Source organism: Agelaius tricolor, unplaced genomic scaffold (genome assembly GCF_023055355.1).
Source record: "Agelaius tricolor isolate 1412-34295 unplaced genomic scaffold, bAgeTri1.0.p SCAF_8, whole genome shotgun sequence".
Lineage (NCBI taxonomy): Eukaryota > Metazoa > Chordata > Aves > Passeriformes > Icteridae > Agelaius > Agelaius tricolor.
The window spans coordinates 44,215,534-44,225,410 of record NW_027269268.1 but is presented as its reverse complement, the minus strand read 5'-3'; the positions used below and the strand labels follow the sequence as shown (position 1 = coordinate 44,225,410).

Genomic DNA, 9,877 nt, shown 5'->3' with positions numbered 1-9,877 from the left:
CTAAGGTCTTTACTAACCCAAACCATTCTATAATTTTCTGTGAATGTTTTAAAAGCTATTAAGGCAAATATCTTTACTGGTTCGTAAAGATTCATAAAGGAGAAATGACTGAGACCTCAGGAGTGACATTCACACAAGACACGTTAATTATAGATTTCTTGTCAAGCAGTATTATGGTATGTTTAACCATAATATAAAAGGGGCAGATTGAACAAAGAAGAAAATAAAGTGTTCTACTGGACAAGGAGCAGCATAAGAGACAGCAGAACCTTATTGAGTCAATACTAGCTGCATTATATTTTCCTTGCTCTACAAAATAGCACATACTATTTTTTTTAAGCTACTGTGAGACAGATAGTGAGAAAAGTGAAAAACTACTTAGCCATTTCAAATAATAAAGGCAAAAGTAAAGAATCATTTGACAAAAATGTTCTTTTACTACTCTTACTTGTATCTAGGTCAAGCAACTGGCATATCAGCATAAGTAGTACCTTATGTCTTTTTTAGCAAAACAGATACATACAAACCAAACCACACTTTGGCTTACAACAAGGTAGAAGATCTGTATAGACATTCATTCTGCCCATTCTGCATCTTCATCTTTCATTGTTGCCTTTTTTTTCCCAAGGTCTGGTTTGCTGCAAGATATTTCTGGGGAAGGAATTAAAATATAAACAATTTTTCTCCTTGTCTGTGACATAGCCTCTCAAACTGACAAAAGCTAGCAAGTTTATCTGTGGGAAAAGAACACTCTTCATAAAAATTACAATTTGTGCCTGCAGGTCAGAGGGAGCCTTTGTCTCCCTGTACAAAATACAAAGATGACACAATGACATTTCTCTCCACGGGGCTTCTCTAACAATATTTCTAATGGAGAACAATATATTATACATCTCTAACAAAACACTAAACTGACTGCAGGTCTCAGAAAATGTTTTTTTAAAAGTGTGATACATTGCACAATACACTACAGACATTGAAACTACCCACATTAAGTTTTTGTTCAATTAAATTAGAATAGATTAGATGTCACTCATGAATTTTTTTCTGCTCTTCTACAGTAATTCATTTAATTGGCCTCAATGATCAACTCTGGGGTTTCTCATCTCCAGTGAATTTGTTCTGCCCAGGAGCGGAGTTTGCAAGAGATATATCAATTCTGAACACTTGTCTTCAGTTCACTCCAGTTTCTCAAGTAATTACATGACTAGACATGCATTTCACCAAAAGTAACCCCATCATCCTGACAATTTAAAAAATATTACTCCTTTAAAGTTCCTAATTAATTTCTACCTATTCAGCAAGATCAGTCTTTATTTCACATCAGATTATCTTCCATCAGTTAATATCCACAGTTAAAAGAATATAACCAGCTACAATATTGCATTTACCAGGTGACATTTCTATTTGAATATGTAGATATACAGAGTTAACAGCAATAGTAGATGACAATATTGCTAAAAGTATGGATCAGTACACAAGCATCACACTGGGTTTTTTGGTGGGTTTTCTTTCTAAAATACTAATTAAAGCAGAGTAGGATGGGCAGTAGGAAACTTTCAGAAGAGGGAGAAAAAGGAAGAAAATCATGCCTCTCTAAAGCTGGACCCAGAGAGGCTAAAAAGCACAGATGGATTTATATCTCTTTCCATTATATTCCTACCTGACCTCTTAGACTGGCCACAAACGAAAAATGTTAATGATAGAACACTTACCTGCATTTTATAGGAAGGATTGATGGAACAATTTTTTTTTTTTGTGAAAATATGAAGTCCAGGTGTTTTTTATTATATAATTTTGAGACTGTTTAGGATAACAGTACACATGGACCTTTATACCCAGAGGCAGTAATCAGAGCTAAGAAATCTGGCAGGAAGGTGAAAGGAATTTTTTTTATTTGGGAGTCTCTGTTCTCAGTAAGGACTTTAGACTCTGACATCTGTCAAAGGTGCAACACAGCAAGATGCAAGCAATCAAGATTTCTGAAGTTTGTTAGGTATCTTTCTGGTACAAGTACCATGATGATGCATAGGGGTGTGGGCATGTACTCTGAGGAATCTTTAATGCCCTTCTAAACATTTTTTTGTACATATGCATGTTGTTTTGTTCTCTGTATGAAAATAAGTAGAGGAAGTTCTCTTAAGCCTGTGAAAGAAAGGTGTTTCTAAACTTATAACTTTCCAGTTTATACTAAAACACAATTTGTTTTAGAGTTGCTGTCAACAGGAATAGAAAACTCTCCAAGTGAGACCATTTCTAACATGGATATTGATCAATTGGTTTAAGAGTTGATGAAATGGGGCAAAACAATTATTAGATATTTGAAAACTTAGGAATCCTGGTTTTTATTTATTGACTGATACTTCAATTAACAAATAGACTTGATTCTTTTGTTCCTGATTGAGCAAGCTGCCAATGAACCAATCTAGAGCTGCACCTGCATTTTCTTAATACCTCTCAAAACAGAGGTTTCACAGAAATCTGCAGTGAACTGTCAGTTTCATTGCAGGTCATTGCAGGAACAAAGCATTAATCATTACTTTCCTCATCTAAGCTGTTGCATTTCAGAGCTTCAGCACTTTAATTTATGCCTGAACTGTCCTTTAGAGACAAGCAAAGGATCATCTGGAATGGATGGAACTAGAGATGTCCTTCTAGAAAATCCAAACATGTTTAACAGGCTGATGATATTTGGATTTAAATTAGGGATCTGTGTATCAGGAGAATACTTTGGAATTCTATTTCAAACCTAGATCTGGCATGTGTCGCTTCCAAAGGGTGCAGGTTTTCAGGAACAGTTTCAGTGTGTCCCCATGGGGTCTCAAGTCCTGTCATCAAACCTGCTCCAGCAAGGGCTTCTCTCTCCACAGGGCCACAGGTCCTCCCAGGAGCCTGCTCCAGTGTGGCCTTCCATGCAGTCACAGCCTCTTTGGGGCATCCATCTGCACCAGTATGGGGTCCTCCACCAGTATGATGTCCACCAAATTGCTGGTGGACATCTGCTCCACTGTGGACTTCCATGGGCTGCAGGGGAACTTGAAGCATCCCCTTACCTTCATTCTTAACCCGCCTTGTTTTCTGCAGAGCTGCTTCTCACATATTCTCACTTTTCTCTCCAGGTTACGGATGTGCAGGAAATTTTCACCCCTCCTTAACTATGTTATCCCAGAGGCAGTGCTATCCCCACTGATGGCCTTGACCTTGACCAGAAACAGGTCCATCCTGGAGCTGGTTGGTGTTGGCTCTGTTGGACGTGGGGGAAGCTTCTGGCACCTTCTCAGAAGAGCCATCCTTAGAGCACCCCACATCCTAACCCCTGACATGGAAACCCAAATAGTTCCACACTCTCCTCTGTGAATCACATATTTAAGAATTATCATTAAAATACAAATTAATCCCACAATCTTCTCAGATTTCATAAATTTCACTCACATAAAAAAAAAATTAAAAAAAAGGATCCTCACACCAAAATCACATTAACATCATCACAACTGCAAATGAAAGCGGACAATTTACACTCATTCCACCCCTTGTCCCATCATCACAACATGACAATTGAAATTTCCATGATCATTCCACTCTTCATTCTCTTAATTTTCTTCATTCAGTCCATAATTTGCCCATTACCTCTCCTTGTCTTGAATTCCTCAGGCCCTGCACTGTTCACCAAAAGTATCCATGGTGGGTTGATCTTGGCTGGATGATAAAATGATCTGATGCCTGGACCGTCTTCTTCCCCCCTCCCCAAATCTTCTCCTCCTTAGGAGATTAAAATGTATTTCTGGAGGTGTTCCTAAAAAAAACTTAAACAAATTATTTATGTGAGTTTTAAGCTCAAAATTTAGCCATCTTGATCAAAAAAGCTAATCTGGAATAAAGTATATTTTCTTGTACAGGTTATTAACAAGATGTTGGCACACTGCTCTTGTACCAGACTAGCTTATTTTGGATTTTTACCAACTTTTCTCACCCCTCAAACTTTGTGTCAGAGAAGACATAATGTCTTTTGTCCACTGTAAAGCTGATGCTAAGGCACTTAGCCTGACTATAACTGAGAACAGTGTGCTGCAGCACATTTATAAATGCAATCCTGTGCTGATAACCCACCTAGGTACAGCCATCCTCCTGGGTGTCTGCCCTGTGCACTGGGCAGCTGTTAGAGCACACCACTTCAAATAAAAACAGATTAAATGTAAACTACTGACAATGAAAATTAAGTATGTCTTCCAGAACACATTATATTAAAATTCACCTAACAACACCTGAATCCAGATTTTCTGTTATGATAAAATAATTTAATTTTGGATTAATTGATATTTTTCCTGTACAAAAACCTCAGGTGAATCCCTATGACTACCTGTATTTAGTGCTTAGTCATTATGGAATTTTTTTAAGAGTGTTAACATTGTATTGCAGTATTCTGCAGGTTGAATTTTATAAAACTCATAATTCAGGATAAAGTTTTGTTCAAAGAGGAGAGTGGAACAAGGCTTTCCTTTTCTGTTCCCATATTTTTTTATTTTTCAGTTGTGGAATAACTACCCTTAAATATGACTAGGTTTGGGGAAATTATATACCAAAAAACTTGTTTCTCAGATATATTATTCATGTTTCAGAAGAAAAGCTTGTCAGTTTCAGAAACTGTTTCAACTACTGCAAATAGGTATTTGGGCAAACTATAAGTCTCATTTTACTGTACCTTGGTGCACGTTTTTCAAGGAATGCAAAATTGGTTCCTACTTGTCTCAGTTGACAGTTCTGAAGGCAAAACATATACATATATCTAATTCTTCACTTTATAGAAAATGTCGTAATTGTAATTTGAATTTTCTTCTCTAATTAAAAGTTGCTAATTTATTTGGTAATAAATTTAGGATATTTATTACAATTTTATTAACAACATGATTATATTTGTATGCACATAGATTGCTATTGCGGAATTTAAATATTTTAAATAAAAGGCTTTTACAAATTTTAAAATTAAACTTTCTATAAGAAAATATGAAAAATATAAAATAAAATATAAAAAGGTTTTATTTTATAAAAAAATAAAATATAATCATTATGGACTATGATCCTATTTTCAAGGAATACTTAATTTCATTGAAATGCCATTTATAATAGGGAAAATAAGTACTTTGTGGAATATGTTGAATTTCTTTGTCAGGCTAGACTATTTTAGAGGTCTTTCTTAGATAATAAAATCTATTCTTCACATTTTTGTGTAGGATAGATATGTTCATTTTGCCTTAAGTAATATGCATCTCAAAATTATATGTGACGCATTGCCCTGCCTGAATGCATAGAAATAGAAGGGTTTTTTTCTAATTATAGAGAAGCTTTGCAGAAAAGAGGAGGGAAAAAGCTCTTGGTGAGAAAAATCCACTCAAGAACAATAGCAAAATTTAAAGCTGGGAAGACTACTCTTCAATTCTTGGCAATGAGGATTTTCTGCTCTGGTCAAAAGAAGTAAGATCAGAAGAGAGCAACCTATTAAGAAAAGAACCCTACGGTGAAGCAGAAGCTGTCAGCTTCTGAGGCTGACATGGGCGTACTGAGAACCAAGATTTACAATAGATGAGAATTTACTGGTATCTCAAACACCAGTTATATGCCATGTTTGTGAAGAGACAGAAGGGAATGCCAAACATAAGTCAGTTAATAATTGTATTTTTGCTTCAAAACCACCTCCAGCTGGTCTAAATAATTTAGCAAAATGAACCCCACTTCGTTTATGTGTATCTGCTCTGCAGTTGCACAATCCTGTTATTTTCCAAGGGTTTAAGATAAAAATATTCAAGACACCAGGAAAATTACACTATTTCTAACTTTAAAGTCAGCAGTCAAGGTGATTTCAAGGACTTTAACAAGAATGATGTGCTCACAGAGAAACAAAGGTGTAAGTCAGGTGCTTTGATCAGGCACAATGATGGAACTGAGCAACAAAAGCCAAAGCTGACTCAGAGAGCCCTTGTTCTGAAAGTTGTACTTCAGAAATGAGATCCTCAACTCAGGTCCTCAACAGTAAGTGTTTTGTGGTAAAGAAGAACACCTTCATTTTCAAAATAATGGAAAATTTAAATTTTGAAAATATATTCTTCTTCTAGATGGCAGAAATCAGGATGAAAGATTATGTATGTACAGATTATCTTGATCATTCCATCATGTGATCCTCCACTTTTCTCTAAAATAGGATTTGGGGCCAGAAAAAAATTATTTGGAGCTAGAAATGTCTAATAAAAATTCTTACAAGATTTAGCAGGATGGTTTAATATATATTTATGTAAACAGCATGGTAAAACACAACCATTTGTTATATAAATACTCAGTACATTTCTTCCCACTCTGATGTTTTTTCCCCAGACTTTCTCCACCTTTTCTGCCTTAACATATAAATAATCTCTTTAGATGTATAATCAAACTTTATTCATGCTTGAACATTGTTTTTAACTACAAGAAAGAAAGTTATTTATAATAATAGAAGTTGAAACTAAAAGAGTCCCAACAAGTTTATTGTTCATGTGGCCTACTATAGCTGCTACAAAAGATTTGCCTCAACTGTTTTAGCTGGTTTAGCCATTTAAATTTAATTTGATTTAAGAAAAAAACCCAAAGCTCAGGTTCTTACATTTTCCCAAAGGAATCTACTGGATAGTGTAATGGACTTCAGTAGAAAATTGTTTTCAATAGAAAAGTTTCATGCTTCCATTCATCTCACCATTCCTAGAATTTCCACTTATTTCTCAGAAACAAGAGTTTGTTGAAGGGGAGAAAGGTGATATTGATGCTATTGAAATACATGTAAGTTGTGATGATTTTCTCTTAAGAGTCATTTATTCTTTATTCCAATGATCATTGAATTGATAATGAAGATGGAGAAATACAGGATGAAAATTTTTATTATGCCTATGAAGATACATAGATATGTACATACTACGTTCTATGCAGTATTTTATGTTTTGTTTTGCTTTAAAAAATCTGTATAGTTTTGATACACTGCAGTCTATCTGGAGTGTTTGATTTCTCAAGCACTGTTGGTTCCATAATGTAAAAAACAAATGAAGCTCTAAAACTGACGTGAGAAAAATGTGTTCTTAATTTTGGACCGCTTGAGTGAAAAATCATGAATGTCCTAGACTGATAATTACAGCACTCTTTTGTGAATGCAAGTAGCTGAATTCCACTTCTCTTGCATATGTAATTTAGGAGTTTTAGTTTGTGAATTTGAAAGACCTGGAAGCAAATATGTAAATACAGTCCTCCCTTTTTCATCCCCTCTAACCTGTAAATTTGTTTAATTTGAACCTATAATTTGTCCATACCTGACAAAAATCCCACACTTTATAAAGGAAAAATAGAGGTTGATGTCTCTTTTCATCGTATCCCCAGTAAAATTCCATTATGTTTCACTTTTCAAGTATCATACAGCAAAGTAGAAGTGGTCTTGGTGAAAATGACTAAATTTAGTTTTTCCACTTCCTTAGCACAAATTATTACTTTTTGAGTAAAAATACAGAGGTTGATTTTCCAGCTCCTTGTTAAAATAACATCACCGTGTTGTTTGACCCTACCTTCAAGAAAGAACTGAGTGGCTTAAAGTCTGCATTGATGTTGACAAGGTGAAACCCCTGTTCAGGTGGCTTCTGGTATAGAAACATCTCTAAGCTTAGGTTTTTTAATTATCCGTATTCAGATTGGGAGAAAAATAATCTATCTGTAGCATGATGACAGGGATATTTCTCCACAGGGGAAAAAAAAAGAAATAATATACTTGAATCTCTTGTGAAATAGGCTTCTTTACTTTTGGGAAAATGTTTCAGCCAGAATTTTATGTTTTGTACTTCTTTTCGTGGAGAAAAAAAAAAAGGAGTTGCTAAACAATTTTCACAGATTTAAACAAGTATAGTGAAATTCAATGATTTCGAAGCAGGATATTTTCCATGTATACCACAACACTGGATAATTTTGCCTAAGTTTAGATGTGTTTCTGAAAACGTAAGCATCCAAATTTAGGCAAGTAGTTCATATTGGAGGCAATAATTCATTTTAGACTGTTCAATTTCAAGTAGTTCTGTAAAACAGGTTCTTTAGTACTTTGTAATGAGATCTACATATCTTGACCTTCCTAAATGCCTAAATATGTAACTTGGGTTAGTCTAAAGTAATTTAGATAGATAGTTTTAAGCATTTAGTCTGCACCTTGAAACATTTCCACATAAGGATTTCATAAGCTTAAGCAAGTCAGTCTTTCAGAACACAGTATAATTGCATAGGACTTAAGGAAGTGACACTCTATTTCCATAGTCAAACAGCTCATTCATTGTATACTGAGACTGTGAAGAGAAAAGGAATTTTTGCCACAATACTTGAAATTGCTTTGACAGCATTACATATTGGAAATAAAAGTTTTGCATTCTCCTTTACTTATAATGAAGCATTTAATATCTTGTTTCACTCTAGGCATGATCATCCTCCCAGTGAAATTGTGAAAATTTTTTATTGACTTCACTTGTTTTGCATATAAAATAAGGAAATATTACTGAACTCTGTAGAATCCTGAGATTTATTTTTATGGGATGTCAAATATATACGTTATATTTTAAAACATGAAGTGTAGTTATTTTCTGATTTTGAATTTGATAATGACAAGCATAAGTTTATTTTTAATTGTGTAAAATTTAAATAAAAATCACTGAATTAAATGAGGATGGTCATGTTTAAGACACATTCTTAAGGTAAGAGATATCATGCAGCTGTCAAAATTTACTGTCTTGTAAAGTCAATATTTTGTAAAGCAATCTGTCAGCTTTAAAATGTAATGTAACTAACTTGTTTATCCTTGTATTTCTGTACAGTGTTACAAAAGCTACAACTCAGTGGCCACTATGAATTTGACAAGAGACATTAATTTACAGCTCTGCAAAAAGCCACAGTCTCCTCTTGTTTTATGATCACTTCAAATGGACCCTTTGAACCTTTTCTAACATCATACCATCAATTTCAGAACAGAAACTATATAGACATGCTCAGTTATGTTTTTAGAAATTATTTTCTGTGTTTTTCTTCAGTTGTGGGGGGAAAAAAATCAAAAATCAACAAGGGTCATCTGCAACAGTACAGAAATTAATCTAAAATTCCAATAAACTCTGTAGCCCAGAGAAAGTGATGTACAATGATGAAATTATAACAGTGACAATACATACGAAATAGCACTGAGATTTGTTGCTGGAGTCTTAGCTCCCACTTCTGCTATTGACTGAGCTTGACACTTTTTGTGTGCATCATTTTGCAAGCATGAGATGGACTTATGACTGTATCTTTAAAATAGGAATAGCTAAATGAGATGTACTAGGGGACCTGACTTTTTAAAATGAGTTTTAGAATCTGTATCACTTGTGATAACTGAGCCCCAGCAGGATTAATGGCATTTGCTCTCTTCAAAAATGTATTATGAAAGTACAACTAGTGTTCACAATTAGCATTTGAACAGAAAATAATATTGAAGATATTTCAAGGAGTAGAAATGTTACTTGGAAATTCTTGACTTGACTCTCAGTTATTTCTTTAGGTTCTGTATATTCCTATGAGTGAGCTATAACTTGAATTTGCTGTGTTCTGTCTTATCTTTCTGGTTCTTTTTCCTTTTGACAGGTAAAGGGATTTCTAGATATGTCTGGATTGTATCTGTCTCTTTGTTTCTATTCTGTGGTCCTCTTTTAATACAAAGAAACCTCATTAAATGGTTCAAGTTTAAATGTACAAGAATGACCATAATCATCTTTGATCACCTTTCTGAAATTAGCACTCCCAAGAAATGTGGGGGGAGATTTTTTGCAGGCACAGCACTTTATTCATAAATCCTAACATGAAGATTTAT

At 34.4% G+C, this 9,877-nt stretch overlaps 1 long non-coding RNA gene across 1 annotated transcript in view; it reads right to left on the bottom strand.

Moving 5' to 3' along the window:
* Positions 1 to 666: 666 nt before the first annotated feature.
* Positions 667 to 9,877, bottom strand: part of LOC139592535 (uncharacterized) — an 86,664-nt gene continuing 77,453 nt past the window's right edge. The window contains exon 4 of the long non-coding RNA XR_011680038.1: positions 667 to 3,793. This is a non-coding gene — a long non-coding RNA (uncharacterized lncRNA). The remainder of the gene's footprint in view (positions 3,794 to 9,877) is intronic.